The 24469-nt window shown below is 45.3% G+C and overlaps 1 long non-coding RNA gene across 1 annotated transcript in view; it reads right to left on the bottom strand.

The window, feature by feature from the left end:
- LOC106029058 (uncharacterized) overlaps positions 1-23184 on the bottom strand; it is a 32996-nt gene extending 9812 nt beyond the window's left edge. The window contains exon 1 of the long non-coding RNA XR_010047284.1: positions 22944-23184. This is a non-coding gene — a long non-coding RNA (uncharacterized LOC106029058). The remainder of the gene's footprint in view (positions 1-22943) is intronic.
- Positions 23185-24469: the final 1285 nt, after the last annotated feature.

Below are 24469 nucleotides of genomic sequence, written 5' to 3'. Positions count from 1 at the left end.
GGGAGCACCTAAATCCCCAGTCAATGCATTTACACATGTCACTTATCAGGACAGGTTGATGAACGCTGCTACCTCCAAGTTCTCTGGCTGGTGGAGGAATTCGAGGATCCTTAGCAGACTGTCTGCTATAATCCCAACAGTGGGTGGAAAGCCAGCATCCTTAGGAGAGAATAAGCCCCTATCCAAGTTGCAGGTCTTCCATCCATGGCCAGCATCCCCACCCCCACTTGGGCCCTTCCCTCACCCCTTTGGAACCCTGCAGCTCCTTTGGTCACCAGAGCTGCAGACTGAGCAAATAATCCACTGGCAGCTCTGTAGGAAACCCAGCAAAATTCGAATTTCAGATAGTGAGCTTACTTTTAGTACAAGTGTGGCCCACAAAATATTTGAAACATACCTACTCTGAAAAATGAATTAAACTTTGTCTGAAACGTAAAATTAGACTGACATCCTGTACTTTGAGTTCCTGTTTATAGCCATCACCACTTCCAACGTACAGGGAACCCTCCTCCCTCACCTTAACAGGGAACAGACACATTGCATCTTCCTAGACCTGGCTGTCCACCCTGGAGGCCTTGGAGCTGCCCAGAGCAGAGCTACCCTCTCAGCCCTGCATGTTTACCACTAGGCAACTTTACAAGGAAGAGAGCACCTTCTGTCTGAGCCGGTGATGCTTGTGGGTATTCTTGCTTTACAGCCGTGCCCGAGGGCACAGTCCTTTCATGACATCCCACCACTTGCTGGCCACAAGTTAGGAAGCCCAGCTTAAAGTTCCAACTCAGGTTTAGTTTAGATTTTATGTCTTCCCTTCCACTGGACTCATTCAGCTTTAACACTCTTGGTGGAAGAGACTGGAACAAGCCGTAAGTATCAGAGAAAAGGCATCAAAGGATGCTGGCCAGGGGAGGCGAATGTATCTGAAGAGAAGGTGGTGGAGACTCAGGAAGCCATAGTGCTTGAGAAGCCAGGGACGGTCCCGGAGGCTGAGGGTGGCAGCAGATGGTGTCTCCTATTTGTTGGGACCTGGGTCTCAGAGGCTCTAGCCTAGACCTTTACCCAGAGGGAGATTCCATCCACTTGCAAGCATACAAACCATGGCCAAGGTAAGACCCTGTCTGCCCACCTTGAGCCCCTGAGCCTTTTCATGCCCGTTCTCTCCACAAGCAGAAGGGAAGGGAGGGATGGGGTGCGGTCACTGCATCCCTACCGTGCACCCCTCATCACACCTGGCAACACTGTTTTCCAAGGGCTCAGATCACCTTGGAAACACCACCCAAGTGGTTAGGATTCAAGGCTGCGCGTGCACACGGTTTTAATAAAGTTGCTCATCATGGCTTCTCCGGAGAGCCGTTGAATGTCTAGCTCACAGAGACCCTGGAGTCAGTTTCATTAGAGAAAGAGTCAACTTAATTCCAGCCCTGCAAGGAGACTCTGACTCAAACTGCTGCTTTTCCCCTCAGGAGCACCTTCGGGCTGACCCCCGGGGTGGCTTTCTGTCAGGGGAAAGATTAGACCGCCCGGCAGTTATCGACAGAGATGGTAGTCAGACATTGATTGGGAATATGGAACGAGCCGCTTTCATTTCCAAGTGCCAGCTGCTAGCGCGTGATGGACGGGTCCCGGGGAGATTCTGCGTCTCCCACACTGAGTGACACAGAGCCGCCAGTGCTTGAGGTCTGCCTGTCTGCATGGTTCAGGGACACAATCAGCTGCAGTAAGTCCCTGACCTTTAGCAGGAGAAAAATAATAATAAAACTCAGCGGCAGCCCCTGACTGATGGGTCTGCAGTACCAGAAATGCACACGCTTAAGCCACTGCAAGGGAGACACCTCCTGCCTTGCCTGCTGTGCAGATTGCGGGGTTCATCCCGAGGCCTCTCTGTAGCCCCAAGGACCATGGTGCGGTGCAGGAGGTTTACAAAGCCAGCCTCTCTGCCCCAGGACACTTCCCCTCTGATTCACCCCAAACACAGGCAGGACAGGGACACTGACTCTCAGGGACACAGAAGGAGGCTACACCGCAACCCTCTGCTGCAGCATAGCCTGGGAACTTGGCGCTGCCTCCAGGGCCCTCCCTGAAGGAGCCATATCCGCCTTTAGGCTCCCACCCATTGAGCCTGTTGTTGCAAGCACTCTCAGAGCAGGTATCCGCTGAGCTCTCTGGCAAGGTCTGGAGTGTTCCCTCTCCCAGATGAATTCAGCGAGGCCGGTGACACCCAGTTTCCCTCTGCAGGACTGTGCTCCCCAGTGCACCGCTGTCCAGCCCTCCCTTGGGGTCAGGCATCTTGTTAAACCAGGACAGGCTCTCCATAGTGGGTGGAGGAACAACAAATCAAGGTTCTTTACACAGCCAGAACACCCGGCGGGGAGAAGGGGTTTGGGACTGAGCTACAGGTGACCCTTGTCCCTGTGGCCGGGTCTTTCTGTTGCTAAGGACGGGACAGGAATGGAAGGAGGGGACAGATGCCAGTCTGACGGATGTGTCACTGTGGTACCTCTGTCTGCAGATTTGCCCGCTGCTCATAAAGGCTCTGTAATTGCTTTTGCCATTTGTTGTGAAGCCTCAAGGTCAATCAAGAAACAGGAACTACACACACGTCATCGAGAGCCAACGTGACTGTACCAACGTGAACTCAACTCTGCCTAGAAAGGCGTGGGGCTCACCCTTTCACAAGACCTGGCCCCCGACATGGGGAGCAGAAGGCCATAGGCTGAGCTGGGCCCGCACATGGCAGACTGTGCTGTAGGCTTCTGCAGCACCGCAGGGGCACAACAGATAATGAATGAATGAACAAATGAATTCACCCAAACATCTACTTTGTTTTTGCTCACATTCCCTTTTGGGAGAAGCTGGCCCAGAGAGCAGCTGGAGGTTAGGACACAGGAAATACCAGGGCGCTGAACCCTACTGCTCAGGTCTCCTGGGTCCTGGAGATTGGCAGGAAGTAGACACAACTTGGAAGCAGGACAAGTTCCAAGGGAAACTGCTCTGGGAGACTGGACTGCAGAGCAAACGTTTCTGGGCCTCTGAGGAACCAGCACCCTCTCCCCAGGGTTTGGACACGTCCTGTATATCAACGAGTATCTCTGCTGCCACCCGGCCACACCCCTTCCTCTCAGTGCGTCTCCCTGACTCCTCTCTTGGGAGACTGGAGGGAGGAGACAGATGCCACTGGGACAGACAACAGCTGGAGTGGTGCCTTTACCACCCTTCTTCTGTCCCCAGCGCAGACCCCGGCTCGGCAGCTTGGTACCTGATGGCCCAGGTTCTTTCCAAGTGGAGATGACAGTGACCGCCATGCAGGCCCAAAAATCCTGGAGGTGTGCCCACAGAACCTAGGCACGGAAAGCACTGCTGGGGGACAGCTATACATGGGGTTATTATATTTGGCAGGAGATGACGAACCCTGTCCCTGAATCAACAGAGCTGGACGAAGACTGGCCTCAGCTCCTGCCAGCACCCAGGCAGCTTCCCAGGCAGATTATTGCTTAACATAAATATTTCATGAGGCTGGACCCCAGGCCTCGCTGCCTGGCCCATGATCATTAAATGTCATCCTGCAGCCAAAATTCAAACTCAGCTGAGCCTCCAGCGGGAAGAGTGAGCTTTCAAATACACTTAAGACCCTAAGTAACTCTTAACTCAATAACCCATAGAGGGGAACCAAAGGCAGAATAAGAGAGAGATAATAGTTTAACATCTCTAAACAGCCCCCTGGGCACAGAAGGGGATTGAATGGCGTCCCCCAAACCCATGTGCACCCAGGACTTTAGAGTGGAATGTTACATCTCTTCAGATGTCTCATTTAAGTGGACCTAAACCCTTAGACTGCCACCTTTTAGGGGCAAGCAATACACTGGGAGAAGAGAAGTCCCCAGGAAGAGAGGAAGGCTGCCACAAGCCAAGGGGCACCGGGGGCCACCAAAACCTGAAAGAGGAAAAAAGGTCCTTGCCTGGGGCTCTACCGAGAGTGCAGCCTCGCCAGCAGCCAGCGCCTCGACTTTGGGCCTCTGCCTCCGCTGGGACAATGCGTTTCTGGTGCTCTATGTCGAAGCAGCTCTCCTGCTCTCCCCACTCCGCTGAACCACAGTGCTCTGTGGATTCCTCTCGCCCAGCAACAGCCAGGAGGGCAAGCAGGGGAATTCCTGGAAGGGCTGGGAAAGTTCTCCGCTTTCTCCTGAACGCACTCTGGCTGGTTATCTGGGTTTTTTCCGTCCCCCCCTCCTACCTGTGCCTCCTCTGCCTCTTCCAGTTAAGGGGTCACCTTCTTTCCCAAAGAGGCAAAGGCTGCTCCTCCTCTGCATTTTCCCTCTGTCTCAGTATTTAAATCACAAGCAAGGACGGAAGGGCTTCATTCGATTATTGACACGATGTGGGGAGGAGTCCCTCTCCGTGTTCTGCAGGGTCAGAGGAAGGTGTTGTCCCAGGGAGCATAGCAAGGGGTACAGCATTCCGAAGAGACAGCAGTGCACACAAAGACAAATCTTAACCTTGGAGGAGGTCCCACAGGTGTGACTCAGTTCTCAGCCTTCTCAAGGTGACGCACAGAAGACCCAAGCCACAGCCAGATGTGATGGCACACATCTGTAATCCCAGCACACTAAGAGGCTGAAGCAGGAGGATCACAAGTTTGAGCTCAGTTTGGATTTTTTTTTTTTTTTTTTTTTTTTTTGTACCGGGGATCGAACTCTGGACCTCAAACTTGCCAGGCAGCTGCTTAAGCCACTGAGCTAAATCCCCAGCCTTGGCTTGGATATCTAATGAGACTCTGTCTGAAAATTTAACTAATTAAAAAGGGATAGGGATGTAGTGAAGGCACTGGGTTCAACCCCAAGCAACACACACACACACACACACACACACACACACACACACCCCACTCACCGCACACCACCAACCCCTAAAACTCACCAAGCCCAAACTCTGGATTCAGCCCTGGCTCTGACCCAGGCCATCACTTTCTGCCTGTGTGACCTTGTGACTTTGGGAACTGGGCTCGGCCCCTGCATGCCTCAGTTTCCTCTATGACAGGAGGGGCCAGGTGTCATGCACCTGAGAGCGAAGTTCCTCCGACTGGGAGCCCAGGTGCTCAGGGAGGACACTGCTATTGCTTTTGCTTCTTCTCCAGCTATTTTGGAAATAACTCACCGCTCCCCACCTGGAATTCAAATACAGCAGTACCTCAGTTGGTGAATTTAATCTGTTTTACAATTTTGGGGGAGATGGCTGTGGGGGAGAATGGGTGTGACTGTGTTTGTCACCAATGTGAAGTTTGCAAACAAAAATAAACTTTTGCTGAATGCTTTTGTTTGTGAACCATATTGTCTGCAAACACAAGCATTTGTGAAACGAGGTGCTATTATATAACCAAGTTTGCCTCAACTCAAAGAGGCAGAAGTGGGCAAACCAAGTAGAGGGTCCCAGAAAGACCTCCGCAGTGAGACAAGAGCTTCTGCCAAGGTATGACCAGCCAGCGGGTCCGCCGGGGGCTCCCAGAGTGTTTCCTCCCTTATACTCCCCATGTCTGTGGTAGAAGACAGACAGTCACCACCAGAACAGACCAGAACTCCCGAAGAGCGCAGAAACGGCCATGTGCCCTTCAGCGCCTTATCACCAGCAAGCACAGCCTCAGCTACCTTGATAAATCCTTCTGAATTTCTGAGAAAGTGAGCACCAGAGCTGAGCTCGAGAAGCTCCAGGAAATCTACCAGCCAAAGAGAGTGATTGCAAGAGAAGCCAAACTTGTAGACACCTTGGTCTTGGACATCTCGTTTTCAGAACTGAAAACATAAATTATTGTTGTTTAAGTAAAAGAAGGAGAAAGAGGAGGAAAGAGAGGAGAAGGAGCTAGAGGAGGAGGAAGAGGAGGAGCAGGGCAGGGCACCCCAGGAGAGTTTAAAAAGCAAACTGTTCCGCTTCCTGGAAGTGGTATTCCTGAACTCTCCAGCCTGATAGCTATCAGGGGCGTTTGGAAGCCAGGACCGGAGTGGGGTTTACAAGGCCAAGCCCGAGTCACTGATTCTGCGCCTGAAATGGAACTGCACTGTACCTCCTCCTGCAGAAAGGGATTGATCGCTGTCAGTCAGCATGGAGCTTGCTTCCAACTAACTCACAGAGCAGATGAGAAGCTGATCAAACGCTCTGTTAATGTGGCACTTTAATAACAATATCACTTAGATCTCAAACTGCTTAATTAGATTTCACTGATTGCCATCACTCGCCTCATTTGAACTGCTCGTTTATAATTTATGGTCTTTATGCATTTGGTTGTTCATTTGTAAAACGGCAGAAAACAATCACCGGGCAAAAGGAAAGCTGAAGAAATGGGTTTGACTTTTCCCGAGGGCTGACCAGCAAGGCGAGAGCAGAGCTTGCCGGCAGCGGCTGCCTGCCTGCACCCTTCGCCATCTGGTATGAGTTCCTGGGGTTTCCTGGGGACAAGCAGCCTTCCCAGCTCTAAGTCTCCGTGATCCCCTTTGCCACCTTCGGGAGGATGTACTGATACCAGCTTCAACCGTCCTGTTCTGGCCGCCGTGGCCTCAGGAATTGGTTCCGGAGCAGCCATGTGAACCAGTCCCCAGCCAGGGAGAGCAAACCCTGGGATGTTTGTCACAGCCACTGGGAAGAGGACCTGCGCTTCCGAGGCCCAGAGCTAACACAGACAGATCAATCACAGCAGAGAGGCGGGGGTGGGGGACTCCTGGGACACACCTGGCCCTCCATGCCGCCAGGCCTGCACCATCCCTTGGATATTTTGATTTTGTGAATCAAAATGGGCTTTTCTTCCCTGAAGTCTTTTTGAGTTCGGTTTTTTCATCTGGAACAGAAAGACGCTCTGAAGTGACGATGTCAAAGACCATCACTGCAAAAGAGACTCAGTCACTGATCTGTCTGAAAAACGCAGTTAGCAGCTGACTTTTCAGGGTCTTCACATTTTAAAACGGTGAAAAGCGCTATAATGATAGTAAAGGTGCCGTTCTGAATTCACACGGAAGCACACAGGTGTCTTAGCTGGGCTTTTTGCAGACACCTTCCCCAGACCTCCAGCACCACCCCGCCCTCAGCAGGACATAGTACACCCCTCTGTCCTTTAAGCAGGACTGTCAAGGACGTGGCAGTCCTGGTCACGGTCCAGTGGACCAGATCTGCCACCTGTTGGCTTTTTGCATATCCTGTCTCCCCAGCCTGCAACATCGGCGTCTCAGACAGGGAATTTTTACTTTGTTTGCTAGGGCGGTGTACTCCCATGTCGGTAGGAAGCGGTACACAGACAGTCAATAAATACTCATTGTCTTAGTAAAGCAATCTGTTATAGAATTACACTAGGCAACTAGCGAGACATGAAAACTAATATTGATGTTTGCTTTATTACTATTACTTGCTCTTAATCCCGGGGGTGGGGGGACGGAACTGGCGTGGAGGTGGTGGAGGCCGTGTAGCCTTCTCTAGATCATGCGCATTCTTCTACCCTCAGATGGCCGGTTCTCAGTCCGCTTTTTTCAGAAGGCTGCTTTACGTCTGCTGGTGCTCCAGTGTCCGTGCATTAATAAAAGCAAGAAACCATGTAAACAAGGAAATGACGGCACGTCCAGGGTGAGAAAGCTGCCAGCCATCGCCAATCAGGGTCCTGGAAGTCTTGGCAGCGTGGGACGCGTCTAGACACACCACCCGCGGGCACGGAGGAGGTTAAACTACCCGCTTCGTAAACACGCTTCTCAGCCTTCACCTGCCACACACGTACACGACAGTGATTTCAGAGAAATGCACCGCAATTTTCAAAAACAAGTGTTTTTCTCTAATTAGGCAATTACAGGTGGCATTTATTTTCTTTTCATGCTTTATTTTTTCAGATGTTTTTGGCAAACATATGTTGCTTAAAATTTTAAGGAAAAAGTCGAATGAATGGCATCCTTCCTCCCTCCCTGACCTCCCTGTTTAGTTTTGTGCCATTTCACCATATGGCAAAGCCCAGGATCGAGAACAAAAGAAAGGAGAGGGAGTGAAAGTGGGAAAAAGACCCAGAAAGATAAAGGAGGTGAGGGCGGAGCCGGTGGGGAGGGGGCGTGTCAGGGCGGGGTCAGAGGCTTGGGTGGGGCGAGTGAGTGATGGGGCAGGGCCAGAGGGAGGCGGGGCCAGAGGGTGATGGAGCAGGGCCTGAGAGTGGTAGGGTGGGGCCTAGACAGGGGGCGGGGCCAGAGGGAGGTAGGGCCAGAAAGTGATGGAGCAGGGCCAGAGAGTGGTAGGGCGGGGCCTAGCCAGAGGGGCGGGGCCGGATAGGGAGGGGAGGGGCCAGAGGAGTGGGGAGGGACCAGAGGGGCGGGGCCAGAGGGGCGGGGAGGGGCCAGAGAGCAGCAAGGCAGGAGTGGTGGATGGAGGCAGAAGCAGGAGAGACTCAGCTGCCAGCCTGGCGTGCTTACTGCCCACGGGCCTCTAAAGAATCAAGGGTTATTTTTCCTCCCATAATTCTCAGAGTCCTCGCCTACCACTCCTCCCTTCCTCCCCAAAGAATAAGCACTTAGATGTTTGCTTTGATCGGAGACACAGATCAGCAAACTCTACAGCTGGCTCTGACTCACTCTCCCCCGCCCAGCCCTGCCCCAAGCCTCTCGGTTCAGTTTTTGGCAGTTCCTGGATCCTATAATTCCTACAGCTGCTGTGACCCAAAGTCCTCCCGGCTCCACTCCACGATTCAGCTTGGACCAGTGCGGGTGGGCAGGGTGCTGGGACTTGTGTGGGGGGGCAATGGGGGGGGGCTTGTCCCCTCTGCTGGAGAAGGCGGAAATCAGAACCCACAGAGAATGTGTTCCCAGCCCCTCCAGACTTCCTGCTTGGAGCAGAGTCAGGCTCCGGGCAGGTTCACAGGAAGTGCTGGGACTCCAACGCCTGCTTAGCAACCGCAGCCTTATCCCACCTCAGAAACAAAGACCAAGATGTTTTTTCTAAGATCCTTCCTCTCTGGCCCAGGAGGGCACCGTTTCCAAACACACGGTCCCGAAACCAATGCTGAGACAGAATTTGAAATTCAGATCCACTGAAAACGCCAGCGGATGCCCCCAGATGCAGCTCCCAGCAGGAGCTGGGCTGAACCCACACCCCCGCAGCTGCAGCCCGGAGCGGGACTGGCGGGAGCTGGTGCAGCTGAGAAGCTGGGCTTCTTGTTTTGTGAACTTGAACCTTAAAACCTGAACAGTGAATTATGTTTCCACGAAGACGACTTGTTTTGTAGAATTATTGTATCCGTTTCCTGTTGTTCCCATAACACATTACCAGAGACTTTAAAAGCTTAAAACAGCACAGGCTTTCATCTTAAGAGATCTGAAGGTCAGAAGTCGGGAAATGTGGCTCACGGCACCAAGGTCAAGGTGTGGAGAGGAGAGGATGCCTTTCCGCTGCCCACATGACTCTGCTAAAGGCCCTTTCCGCCTTAAGAGCCAGGGAATGAGCCTCTGACTCCCCTACCACAGCTCAGCTGCATCTGGCCACACGCAACTCCCGTGTCTGTAAATTCATGGTAATGTTGGGCCCACCTTGCTAATCCAGAGTGATCGCCCCTTTTAAAGGTCAGCTGCTCAGTAACGTTAATCCTGTCTTGCTGTGTAAATTTGCAGAGTCACAGGTGGACTTCTAGGACCATTATCCTGGCCACCGTACTATGGTCTCCCCAACTGACTTCGCAGGCTGTGCTGCTCTGCAGGTGCCAGGGAAGTATACTCACTGTTCCCAGCACCGCACTGTGAGCACATCACCGACCCCCCTGGGATCCATGGACTGATCCAGCCGGGGTGATGATTTTTCTGCTATTTGACTATGTTATGCAGGTACCATGTTATATTACCTACCTAGTTATATTGCTGTAGGTTGAAATTTTCATCTTAATATGAATAACTTGCTTTTCTCTTTAAAAAAAATGAGCATGGACAGAGTTACAGAGATAAAATAGAGACAGATACAGAGGTAAAATCCTGCTGATGTAGATTGGAGCCAAGAAGCTGAAGAATAAAAAAACCAGGACATCATACATTTCTCGTTGCGTGGCAGCCAGAGTTCATTTCAGCCAGGAAAAGCGAAAGGCATTGTATGTGCTGGGTTAAAGATAATACGGTAAAATGAACAATTGTCACAGACATTTTTATCAAATACGTAAGAAACGTGACAGGAAATTTCCTTTCAATGGTCAAAAGGTCAACAAAATAAAACAACTAAAATTAGAATTAAGGCCCAATTAAAAAAACTCTAGTGAATTAACAAGCCAGTTTATAACTCTGGACAGCTGTAAAATAGCCAGAATTGTTGCACGGAAAAAGGAAAACATTTTTAGAGGGAGTTTTTAAAAATTATTAGCTCAGTTGAAAAAATTGTTAGACTATGAAAACTAAAAAAGGCATTTTGTAAAAAGTACAAGCTTCTCTATTAAGCCAGCAAAAATTGACCGTAGAATTCAACACATTTTTTGAACTGTCAAAGATCAGCTGAATGATTTGAGAAATCACACATACTTTGTAGGATTGGTCACTGCCCAGTTAACATTTTGAGTATGATTTGACTCAAGGATTTTTAAATTTACAGGGAAATGTCAACTCCGAATCTAAAAAATTGATCCCATAGCACAGATGAAACTTTTACGTTTGTCAAAGGAGAATTTCGACTAACAATAAGAAAATTAGTTTCTGTCTTGACATCTGAGGTTTCGGGTGTGTTAGATTTTAAGTCCAGATTTGCTAGAATATTAAGCAAGAGGCCAAAGTTTCCCTTCATGCTTGGCTGCACTGTGTGATACATGTTAGAAGTATTTGTGTTCCATTTTCTGCAGCAGGCTCCGAAAGTGTCATGGGTACAGCGGTAAAAACCAGAGTATGCAGGCAAATACAGTGAGTCACCGGAGTTTACAGAAATGTGGAGAGGAGGAGACGGTGAACTCAGTGATCCCGTGTGCCTTGCTCACTGGCTGAGTCATGAGAGCATCACACAAAGATCCGCTACGGAATGACTCCAGTTCGAGATTTCTTTGAACAGGAGAATGTGCTTGCCAAATATGCAATAATCAGAGGCAAACCTGGCAGCTTGATTTCAAGTTTCTCTCTGTTATCAGGCAGCAGCATTTGAAAAGAGCTAAATTTGAAATTCCAGAGAATAGGGAAGCTGATCCAGGACCTGGTTAGACAACTTCAAGAATTTATGTGGAAATGTAGCACTTCTGTAACATAGGTCAATAATCTTAATTTTCACATTTTTAACGTGAGCCAGTATACAGAAGATTTTCATCACAACTGACCACATCATGTCAATTAGCTGCAAAGAAAGCTGAAGAGTAAGTTTGGGGTAGCTTTTCAAATCTACACGAGGCCCCCTTTCACATTCAGTGTAATATTGACTTAGGGAAAAAGGTAGCGAATTTCCAACTTCCGGGCGCTTTTGAAACTGATACTTTTTGGTCTTAGAGTCCAATTGCTTCTCTTTAAAAAAGTGGACAAGTTTTGTCAATATGTATGCAAATGTAAAAGGAAAATGGCTTTTTTATGTACAATCCAGTTACTGGAAAATTTAGATATGCTTGGAACCATGCGGTATGGAATCCACTTTATCAACTTCAAACTTTATAAAATCTAAATACCGAGCCACCATTTCTGATGGAAACCTAGCAACTAAGTTGAAATGGGCTGTAAGTATAAAATTCACAGTTTAAAATGAAGCAAAAAAGAATGCAAAATAATTCATTAATAATTTTAGCATTTTGCTATTTTAATAATTTGTTGAAATGACAATTTTGGGGCTTCATAGTATATTTTAGAATTAATTTAATCTGCTTCTGAATTTTTTAACACAGCTATTCAAAAGTTTTAAATTACACCTGTGGCTCACATTTCATTTCTATTAAACAGTGCAGAGCTGAACTTTTCTTTTGGGGGAAATCCAAGCTTCTAGCAAAAATGTCTTTATCTCTTTTGTTCAAGTCATTTCAAGTCATAAATCCAAGTCCATCTTGACGTAAGTTGCAAAATGAGGATGAAATTCAATCAGGACATTTTATTTGGTCCAAGTTGGGTGTTTTGAAAAAGCAGAAAAATTGAGAAGACAGACACATTTGAGTCTTGACTGCCTTTCGTGGATCAGGTCCAGTGAGCCAAGTCCATCTCCAGCCACGACACTGCCCAAACCAGAGCCTCGGGTCCAGCATCCCCTCCTCATCTGGCCAGCCAAAGCTGAGTTTCCAGAGTGTGACATCTCAAAATCAACTCAATCGATTCCTCTCTTTTGGTGGTCTGATAAAATAGAAATGAAGTTGGACCCATGTAAAATCAAACTCACTTGAAGGTGTTTCAGTGTAACTCTGGGTAAACTTTTAATTTCTTCTATTATTTTTAGTCTCTTCAGGGAGTTCTTTAAATCTTCTTTGCATCAATTTTGCAAATTTATAGTATAGAAGGAAGTCATTAATTAGCCACCCATGGAGGCCATGCCTATAATCCCAACACTCTGGAAGGCTGAGGCAGGAGGATCTAAATTTTGAGCCCAGACTGAGCAACTTAGCAGTTTAGCAAAACTGGAGGTGTAGCTCAGTGAAATGGCCCTGGGTCCAACCTCCAGCACCAAAAGAAACAGCAGTTATCTGTCCTTTCTCTTGATTTTTAAATATTCTCTCATAATTTAAAAAATTATGTGATTATAATCATTCCTATATGTGATTTTATTTCTATTTGATATGTGATTTTATTTATGTGATTCTATTTCTATTTTTACATGATTCTATTTCTATTTTATTTCTATTTTTGTTGCAGATATTTGTTTTGCTGCTTATTGTACACATTTATGAGGTGGCTGTCTATTTTATTAAACTTTTGAAATCATCAACTCTGTTACTTATCAATTTTATTGTTTTTCCCCCTAAATTTCTACTTTAATCTCTAATAACACAACTTTCTCATTTATCTACATTGTTGTATTTTTTCTAAATTCTTTAGTTATTAATCATTCATAGCCCCTCATTATTATATATAAAATTATGATATAGGATAATATACTATATAAGATTGATCTAAGAAAAATTAACTTATCATTCCAATACAGAACATTAATAATATATGTTATCATATATGTATAATTCTAATAATACTTATACATTATATGACTATATATACTTCTAACAATATTTTAGGCTATGAATTTTCCTCTGACTATGGTTTTGCCTACATCTGAAGTGTCACTATATCCTATCAATATCTGAAGCTACAAATTTAAGTTTTTATTTCCTTTTTCACCTAAAAAATATTTAGAACAGTATGTTTTTAAATTTCCCAGGAAGTTACCCATCAGTCAGGGAAAGGATGATTAACCTGTGATAACTCCACAGAAAGAAATACATAACAATAAAATTGACTGATATGCCTGTAGCATGTATGAATGTCCATGGCAGGGTGTGGCAGAAGCCAGACACAACAGAACACATGCTGAATAATTCCATTTCCGTGGGATTTGAGAAGAGACAGTGCTGGCCTTCAGTGACTTGGGTCAAATGTGTTCAGTAGCAGGACACTGACCACAGAACACTGACCAGGGAGTGGTGCGGGGGATCCTGCAGGGAGCTGTCCTCAGCATGGAAGTGCATGGTGCTTCTCACGGTGCACACACTGCACATCATGTGCTTTACAACGTGTAACGTCTACCTCCATCTGAAAGGGGGGAAATCTAATTTTCCTGCAAATATCAAAAAGCATTATTGGCAGAGAATTCGGTTAGGAGGACACCACCTTTCTGGAATTGCTTAGCTTTTTCTTCTTGGCTTCCAGAGCAGCCCCTTGGTTCTTCTTCAGCATGCTTTTCTCCTTTTTCTCCTTCAGCATGCTTTTCCAATCTATCCTGATTCGCTCCACCCTCTGCCACGTCCCATGAAGTTCATGGGGAAGTTGATCCATCGCAGCTGCAGGGATGGGTCAGGAGTGGTCCTGGGAAGTGTGGAGATTCTGGGTCTTGCGGGTGACTCCATGTTTAAGTCAATCTGACAATTCTCTTAGCAATATTCTCTTGATTAGAAGGTGAGCATACAACACCAGTGATCCAGTCCGACTAGAAGGACGGACTTCAGTGCCCCATTGGAGGACAGCTTCCTGTCCCAGAGGAAGGGAGTCAGGAACCTCTGTGCTCACTGCCACCTACAGCTGGAAGAGCCAGGCAGCATCTCAGGGGCCCAGGGGAGCGATGCAAAGACAAGGCCCTGTGGACTGCCCATCTCCTGGCCAGCTCTTCACCAGCCTCCTAGACATTCATGCATACTCTTTTTAAACCTCTTGTGGCCACTAGCCTTACTAGGGAGCCAAGTGTGTGACCGGATGTTGAGAATGTTCCATGGGCCAAGGAACAGGGTGGTCCCTTCGGAACAACGTATATGAATATTTAACAAATCAAGTTCATTCATCATATGGCTCAAATTCCTCTGCAATCTGTTAAATTATGACAGAGAAATGCTAATGAATTTTGCTGCAACCGTGGCTTTATTGAGATTTTATAATTGAGTCTTTGCACTCCAAGAAACATTTGACAGATTAAAATCCATGCCTGTTATATCTTCTTTGTGGAATGTAGATTTTACCAATACAAAATATCCCCCTTTTCACTGTTTATTACTGTTGACCTTCACTTCACTCTGGTTAATCTGATATGAATATTTCTACCCTATTTTTTTTCACAGTGCTGGGGATTGAACACAAGAACTCATACATACTAAGCAAGAAGAGCTTTATCATTGAACTACATCCCTTGCCTTCTAAAAGCATTTTTAGAGAGTGTCTTACTAAGTTACCCAGATTGGTCTGGATTTAAGACCCTCCTGCCTCAGCCTGCTGAGTAACTAGATTAAAGGCGTGGGCTATTGTGCCAGTTCTGCCTTGACTGTTGTTTCCTTTGACATTGCCCCATTTATGCCACTTTGTTATTAACCTGCTTGGCTCACTTTATTAAGCGTGTGTCTCTAATTTACAAATAACTGTTGGCTTTTGCAGTTCAAAATGCCATCTGTTTCATCATCTGATTTTGTTTCCTGTTCATCTTCCTCTTCCCCTCCTCCTCTCTTCCTCCTCCTCCTCCTTTTCTCCTTCTCCTCCTCCTCCTTCTTCTTCTAAGTTTCCCTTTCTCTGTCTTTTCCCTCAGGCCTTGAATGTTGGACTATGCTTTGCCTTTAAAGGTTTCACCAAACATATCTAAGCTACATTTGTCTATCACTGTCAAAATTGGTTGATCCGGGGACTGAAAAAGATGGCGGATAGATAACAGCTGGCTACAGAGGCTCCCTGAGATAGTCAACTTAGAATTCAACATAATACAGAGAGGGGAGCTCCAAACAGAGGGAGATGAATTCTCTCATGCCAAGAAGAAGTTAAGGTGAGAAGAACCCCCTAGACATACAGTCCCAGTGCTATTATTGGAACAGCTAAAGGTTCAGTGTTCCTGCCACAGTGGGCGACTTGCCGACCATTCGAGGTCCCACCACTTTGACTCACTGGAGGTGCAATTACATTGAGTTTGGAGGTCGGCAAGCCGAACAGAAAGCTGAGCTGGCAGGGAGCCTGCATTGACCTGTGGTGAGTGACAGGAGTGGAGCCATTCCACAGAAAGGGGGGCTCCAGCGGATGACATTCTAGGACTGGGAAGGACTGGCAAGTACAAGGGGCAGCAGTGACTTCAGTCAGTTGTTCCCTTCCCAGATGGAATTGGTGGAAGAGCATGGCCTGGGTCATACGACCTGGCTGAGACCCAATAGGTTATCCAAAGTCAAGTCCCTGCAACGGTGGCGCACACTAACCACACTAACCCAATGAAGGCTCAGAAGTTTGACTGACCAGGAGGGGAGGCAGCGCAAAGTAATACAGTGCAGGCCCCAGCAGCTTTACTGACTTGGAGGGGAGGGGCCAGCACACGCTGTCCCTGTCTGCAACTCACTAGCACAAGGCAGTGGGGAGGGTCATCTAGCCAGTGCACTTCAGAAGAATTGTAACCAACAAAGAAAGAAACTGGGGCCTCCTGGAAGAAGCAAAAAAGATGGGAAGAGGAAGCAACAACAAAAAGTCCCCAGGCCCCAACCCTGAAAACACTGGCCTAGAACAGGTAAATACAAAGGAGAATGAGAACAGCAAACATGCAATATCAGACATGGCACCAGTGGACATAAAGATATATTTGGGACCTCATAGATGAATTCAAAAGTGAAATATTTAGCCAAATAAAGCAAGATATGAGAAGTTTAATAAAAGAGATACTAAGCACCCCTCAAGCAGACACAGATGGAAGAAGGGAGGAACTCAAACGAAGGAGAGAACCATTTGGTGAAGAATATAAAAAAATATAGAATACATGAAGCAGATTCAAAGAGATCACCAGGAAATTAAAAACTCTATGGAAAGATGATAAATCAGCTTGAAAGAAACTAAGGACAGATTATCCAAACTGGAGGACAATTTTGCAATGTGGGATTATGAAAGGGAAAACTTTTAAAAAATAACAAGGAAACAGGATTCTGGAAGAACATGGCAGATAGATAACAGCAGCCTCTGAGGCTCTCGGAGAAACCGCACTTGAAATCTAGGAACAGTGCCAGACAGGAAGTCCCAGGCAAGGGGGGATATTCTTTGCTGACCCAGGAACGAACTAAATTAAGAGAAACTATCTGGAAATGCAATCCTGGTGAGACAGCAGGCACAGATAAGGTCTCAGCATGGAAGCTGGACCCGCGCCACTGGAAACTGGGATTTGAATTACCTGAAGCCGCTGTTGCATCCTGGTCAGCAAAGCAGGGAGAGAGGCGTGAAAGCTCGGAGAGTGGGAAGCATTGAAAGGAGTTGGGAGCAGGACTGGCCAGGTGCCATGCATTGACCTGCGGTGAGTGAGTGAATCAGGACCCTTCCATAGAGAAGGAGCCTTCAGCGGAGGACATACTCGGACCAGGCAGACTTCCTGGAATGAGAAGCTGCAGTGACTTCAGTCACATATCCCCCTCTCAAGTGGGATTGGTGGGGAGTGCCTGGCTTGTGAGACGCCGCTGGCTGAGACCCAATATGCTAGCCCAAGTCAGGTCCCAGCGCCTGAAGGTGCACCCTAGAGGTGAAGCCTTGGGGTAGGTTGACCTGGAGGGGCGGGCCCAGCATAGGCTGCCTAGGTCTGTGTCTCCCTAGTACACTGCAGTGGGCGGGAACACCTAGTCAGCACAATTCAAACAGACTGTGTCTGACAGGGCAGGAAGCTGGATCTCCTATACACGCTTAAATATAAGGAACAAAGAATATGGGAAGAGGGAGCAACAAGAAAGGGTCCTCGGCCCCCAATCCTGAGAAACATGCAATAGCAAACACGGCACCAATAGATATAAAGCGCTATCTCCAGAGCCTCATATATGAATTCAGGAATGAAGTTATTAATGACCCAAAGCAAGACATAAGCAGAATAGTTAGAGAAATGCTAAGCACCGCCCAAGAAAAAACAGATGGTGGAATGGAAGAACAGAAAAAAAGAGGAGAATTGTTTGATGGAGAAGATAGAGAAAGCATAGAATACATGAAGCAGGTTCAAAGAGATTACCAGGAAATTAAAAACTCTATCGAAAACTGGCATAACAGCTTCAAAGAAACTAAGGACAGATTATCTGAACTGGAGGGCAGATTTGTAATATGGGAGCATGAAATGAAAAACTTCTTAAAAATAACAAGGAAACAACACAAAAACTAGAAGATGATAAGAGGATCTATAACTTAAGAATTAAGAACATAAGAGAAGAAGTGAGGACACAAACAAATGGACTACAAAAGCTATTCACAGAAATAATCCAAGAGAATTTCCCTAATTTGGCAAATGGTAAAGATACTCAGATATATGAGGCATACAGGACCCCAGCCTCCTACAATCCAAACAGAGCAACACCCAGGTATATGATAATCAAAATTCCAGAAATCCAATATAAGAACAGAATATTAAAAGCTGTCAGAGACAAGAAACAGATCGCTTACAAGGGAACATCCATCAGAATTACAGCAGACTTCTCGGCACAAACCATCAAATCACGAGGAGTGTGGGGGGAAATAATTCAAGCTTTGAAAGATAATAACCTCCAGCCAAGATTGATATATCCTGCACAACTGTCCCTAGAAATTGATGGAAAAACAAGATGCTCCCAGGTTAAAGAGGAACTAGGGGAATTTGCAACCACTAATTCAACTCTACAGAGAATACTGCAGGATAGTCTAAAAAAGGAAAATACCAAGATTCCAGAAATAGTGGCAGAGAGGTCACAATGAATGAATGGAGCAGAAAACGAAATGAGGAATGACAAACTGACAACAAATGACAGAAAAAGAGCTCAACAGAAATGAGGCAGAGAAGATCGGAAGGTAGGAACAGCAATTTTGGAGAAAATAAGACATCATAATAGCTAGTGCTGATTTAGTATCATCTTGTTTTGAAGTCCCATCAAACTTGTATTCTTCAGTCTCCATTGGTCTTAAAAGGTTGTATCTTATTGGATTTTATTATATATGATAATATAAGCAAAATCTTTTATAGACAAGGAGTCTATGTAGAAACCATTGTTCATTTTATGTTAATTGGTTCTAAATACCCTGTAATAATGTCATTCTCTTGAATGGTTTTATAGTGTCGTGATACATTTGGTGCTACAGTATAAGAAGTTATATGCAAAAATTTCAAGGAAAGAGACACTATGGTAGCTATTTTTATGTCAGGATATCTTGTGGTGAAACACTGGTTTGCTTAAATGATTATGATTTGACCTGCGCTGTTCTGTTGCTATGCCCTCTTTAATCTCAATCCCCCATTTTTAAAAATTATTTACTTGTTTCTTTTTATTTTTTTAATTAAGGGAAAAATAAATAAAAAATAGCAGGATACATTAACCTATTTTGATTTCTATTAACTTGATTTGAAATCGTGTATTGCCCTTACCATCTTGTTTTGACTAATTTTCCCCTATTCTGCTTTGCTTAATAGTACCAAGATCGAAAGTATAGGCATAACTGTGAAGACAATAAGAATCATTATGACGCCCATTCCGATTGATTATTTTTTTCTTTTAAAATCCTGTAATGTCTCCAATGCTTTGGTTTTATTCTTTCTTGGTTAGTTCAATTTTATTATAACTGCCAATTCTTCTTAAAATAGCAAGAGGCAGTATGGTAACCATTGTTGATCATCTTATATTTAGTTTTTAGATTATCTATTATGTCCATCCTTTTGATTTGACTGACTGTGTTCTGATATGTTGCATTTGGTTTTATTCTCTTCAAAAAAAGTAATAACTGTGGGAGTAATAAAACCCAAAATGTGTAATCATCATTCTACAAAAAAAAAGAAAAGAAAGTGCTCTAAAGGTTATAACTGCATATATGTTTAAGTGTAGAAGATAGATAACCATATTACTGAGTGTTTTTTGGATCATTGAACAAAACTGTTTGCACTCTCACTGTTTGAAAGTCCACTTTAGGTGCTTCAATTTTGTAACTTGAACAACTATTTCTAAGATGAGAATATGTAATCTATTAACTAGTGATGTCTTACTGTTTATTTTTTAAATTTTGTATGACTTGTACCCTTTTTCTGTTTTTTTTCTTTTTCTCCTTCAATAAAAAAATAACAAGGAAACAAGCAGTAACAATACAAAGGCTAGAAGATTACAGAAGGATCTATAACTTGAGAATAAAGAATGTGAATGAAGAAGCTGGGGTACAAACAAAGGAACTACAAAGGTATTCACAGAAATAATTAAGGAAAACTTCCCAAACATAAGAAAAGGAAATGATATTCTGTTATATGAGGCATACAGAACTCCAGCCATCTACAACAAAAACCGAGCTACACCCAGTCATATAATAATCAAGATTCCAAAAATTCAGTATAAGAACAGAATATAAAAAGCTGTTAGAGACAAGAAACAGATAACCTATAAAGGAAGGCCCATCAGAATAACAGCAGACTTCTCGACACAAGCCATCAAGTCAAGAAAACCCTGGAGCAAAATATTCCAAGCCCTGAAAGAAAATAATCTCCATCCCAGATTGATATACCCTGCTAAATTGTCTCTAGAAATTAATGGAGAAACAAGATGCTTTCAAGACAAAGAGGAACTTGGGAAATTCGCAACCACCAATCCAACTCTACAGAGAATACTGCAGGGCATTCTAGAGAAAGAGAAAAGTACTAGGATTCCAGGAACAGTGGCAGAGAGGCCTCAATGAATGGAGCAGAAAACAGAATGAAGAAGATAAGCAGACAACCGATGGCAAAAAAAAGAGCATAACAGAAATGAAGCAGAGAAGATTTTATTCAAAACTGATATGATTGATAGTATCAAGTTTGAGAGTATAGGCAACTACCCTGAAGATGACAAGACTCTACGATACACATTCTGGTTTGATAACTGCCGGTTTTTGAAATTCTATACTATATACAAAGTTGTGTTTTTATTAATACTGTTATGTACTGATATATTCAACTATACTATGTCTGATGATATAGCCAATTCTATTGGAGATAACAAGAGACAACACAGGAACTATGGGAGAACTCTTTGTTCAATGGTCTTATTGATTTTTTCATTTCATGTGTTTATAGAAATATGTTTTGTTTTGTTTTGTCTTGCTTTGTTTTGTTTTTCCTTCTAATATAGCAAGGATAGAAATACATGTTAAGACTCATGCATGTGTAGAACCTATAAACAGATTATGAGAACTGATCTTATGACACATGATGAAATGAACAGATACTTTGAAGAAAAAGAGACACTAAAATACCCACTGCTGAGCCTGGAGTGTCATAATGTGAAACTCAGCAGTAGTATTATTCTTTGTTCAGAGTGATATTAGCCTGCTTGGGTTTATTCAATCTCAAGATATGGATAACTGCATGTATGTTTAAGTGTACAGGATTGATAACCATATTTCTAAGTTTTTGTTGGATAGTTGAACAGAACTGGTTGCAGTCTCACTGTTTGAATTCCTCACTTTATATGCTCCACTTTAGTATCTTGAGTAACTATTTGTAAGAAGACAAACTGTAATCATCAACTAGTGATTTTTTACTGTTTTTTTTCTTTGAAATTATGTTTTATTTCTACCTGTTTTCTGTTTTGTTTAGTCTTTCTTTAAATTAAATTTTAAAAAAGACACTACAGTACCCAGTGCTGATCACAGAGTATCATGATCTGAAATCCAGCAATACTATTATTCTTTGTTCAGAATGATTTTAACCTGCTTTAGTTTGTTTAATCTCAACATAAATGAAGATATGGATAACTACATGTATGTGTAAGTGTATAGGACTGACAACCATGTTACTAAGTTTTTGTTGCACAGTTGAACAGAACTGTTTGCAGTGTCCCTGTTTGAATTCTCACTTTACATGCTCCATTTCTGTATCTTGAACAACTATTTGTAAAACGACACTATGTAAACATCAGCTAGTGATTTCTTACTGTTTTTTTCTCTGAACGTATATATTATTTCTACCTATTTTCTGCTTTGTTTAGTCTTTCCTTAAATAAAATTTTTTTAAAAATTGGTTGTCTGGGCTTGGTGGTGCACTCCTGTAGCTCTAGGTATTTGGAAGAGTGAGGTGAGGAATCCCAAGTTCAAGGCCAACCTGAAACATTTATCAAGACGCCCAGCTTGATTAAAAAATAAAAAGGGCTGGGGCTGCACCTCAGTGGTAGAGCACTCTGGGTTCCATCCTTAGTACTGCAGCAACCACAGCAGAGTTTAACAGTGATTTCTTACCCCAAGGCAAGGCCGCTCGCAGCTCCCGGGAACAAGCTGTAACCTGCACACACGCACACCCCAAGCTCCCCTCCCTTCCCTCTCCCCATGGATTCCCTCCTGATTCCAGCCTGCTGGCCTGATGTGGATCCCCTTTGTTTATTCCTCTCCACACCAGCCATGAGGCCAGAGATCTCCCTCTCAGCCTGCTCTCCCCCACGGCCTGGCCTGGCAGCGCTTTATAAACATTGAATCAATGAATGTCTTCGTCTCTCTCTTTGAAGGGTAGAAAAGGTTTAGAACTTCAGTCCCAAGACATTAACAATTTCTTGTGTGAGGTGCCCTCAGAACAGCTCTTGAGCTAAGAATAACTACTATGTCCACTGTACAGATGAGAAAACTTAAACTCAGAAAAGCTATAGAGTGTCAGGAGGTCACTGCCTAGGCTGACCAGGCTGAGACTTAGACCCAGGTTTGCCCAGCACTAAAGTTTCTGCTCCGAATCGCTCTGCCTGAGTCAGTCCGTGTGTGTGTGTGTGTGTGTGTGTGTGTGTGTGTGTGACACACAGACATTCACACTCACACATATCCACATTCACACACCTCCTGACATTCGCGCAGGCCGAGGACGCCCCAGGTGACCAGCGCCAACCTGTCTCAAGTTCCCTTCAAATGCCTCTCCAGCTCCAGCAGTCAGGAGGAAGCTAGACTTCCCACTTTTTCTTGCTGGCTTCTGTCTCTCACCGCAGTCCTGAGTGTCTGCTTTACCCAGCTAACCCTCAGCCTCCCCTGCACAGCCTCATGCTCTGGCTGGCTCTGCCCATGGCCCCAGGGCAGTGCACTGTCCGGTGCTCAACCCATGGTGCTGCCTTGGATGACTGTGAATGTCCTTGGCCTTGACCAGCCCAGGGCAATGTCCACCTCCTCCAGACAGCCCCTGGGGACTCCTATTCAAGCCCCACCTCCCCTTTTCTGGCTTCTATCTGCTGTGAGAAATAGCTCAATTCTAAGAATTTTGAGGCTGGGCTCTTCTTGGAAAAAAAAGAAGGGAAACCAACCCAATGGAAGGTGTCACTGCAAAGCCCCCCAGAAAGGGAGCGGCCCCATTTCCAGACTGTTGTCTCTCAGGTGTTGCCCCCTGGTGGCCAGGGCTGGGAACTCCAACCAGAAGGCCAGCTCTATAGCTGAGGGCTTACTTACTGTGATGTCTTTCCCAGCTGGCCGCCCAGGGCTGCTCCAGAACATGACTCCTCTGGGTTATTGTTTTAAAACTCCTGGTATGTTTCACCTCACTGCACTGCTCGTGTATGATGCAGCTCAACTGCAAACCAGCATTCGCTCCTGCTTCAGGGGACTTCAGGTTTGGAGCTTGGACTAAAATTCTGGGTGCAAAGGTGAGAACAGATGTGCTCCCTGTGTGTACGGCTTACACCCTGGGAGAGGCCACTGTCCAGTGGCTCCGAGCCCAGGCTTGAGAACCACACTCTGATCCTTGCCCTGCCTCTTCCTGTTCATGTGACCTTGGGCAAGATTCCGAAGAATCTGAGTTTCCTCATTTGCATAATGAAAATACTAATACTCATCTCCTAGTCTTGTGAGTATTTTATAAACGGGATTGGAAACGTTCCTGATGCCCCTGTGGTGAAGTCTGGGTCCCCAGGGAAGCAGTGTCCAGAGGTGGGGACTTAGGTAAGGGAACCAGATCGAGAGGGCTGTGGTCTTCCACAGGGATCAAACTCTCCATGCACTGACTGTTTACCAGGGGGAGGGGAACTGGGGCAAGTAGGTGGCCGGAAGCTGCGTGTCCTCCTGGTCCCTACCTCCTTTGTTCTGTCTGCCTCGTGGACTCCAGGAGGTAGGCAGATCTGCTCCACCACAGGCTGCCCCACCCGTCTCTTCCCCACCACAGGCCCTTTTGGGATCAGCTGCTCAACCACAGACTACCCCTTCTGAAACCATGAACCCAAATGAAGCTTTCCTCTTCCTAAATTATTCTGCTTGGGTGTTTTATCATAGTAACAGCAAATTGGCTGCCATGGTAGAATGTGGAATCACACTTCAGTGTCCTGTCCGTGGCACATGTCACACACACATCGGAGAATAACAATGTTTAATATACTGAGTACAGTGCTCTTAAAAGAATGACCAAAATGTTACTCTGAGTAGGAGCCATAGACAAAAAAGATTGTCTCTGTACAAAGAAGAAAGAAACAAAAAGACCATACTTTCTTTATCCAGTCTTCTGTTGATGGACATATGAGCTGTTTTTAAGATTTAGGTTTAATAAATTCTGCTGCTGTAAACATGGGCATGCACACATCGCTGTGGCATGATGCTTCCCCCTCCACTTTTTTTCTTTTAAAGAACATAAAAACAAGCAAAATGAAACAGAATAAAGCCAATCAAAACAAAAGAGTGAAAATGATAGGGGACTCCAAAACAGGATAATGGCTTTTATATAAAGGAAAACTACTCAGCTATAAAGAAAGATAACCTTGAGGCTCTTTTAGGAAAATGGATTCAGCTTGAGATCATGCTCAGGGGTAAAAAGGTTCAGAATCACTTAGGTGAGTAGCGGGCTGCCTCCCTAATCTAAGAACTAAAGAAGTTGTGGGATGCAAAGTGTACAGTGCACCCTGAGAAAGGGAAAGGGGAGGAACTGTCTAACCAGGGAAGACAGTAGCCGTTGTTAATCTATTATCATGATTTGAAACCCATATTGTTTT

The sequence above is a fragment of the Cavia porcellus genome, unplaced genomic scaffold (genome assembly GCF_034190915.1).
Source record: "Cavia porcellus strain 051 isolate PalLab524CR breed Dunkin Hartley unplaced genomic scaffold, mCavPor4.1 scaffold_5, whole genome shotgun sequence".
In the NCBI taxonomy this organism is placed as follows: Eukaryota; Metazoa; Chordata; class Mammalia; order Rodentia; family Caviidae; genus Cavia; species Cavia porcellus.
This window is presented reverse-complemented; position numbering and strand designations above follow the sequence as displayed.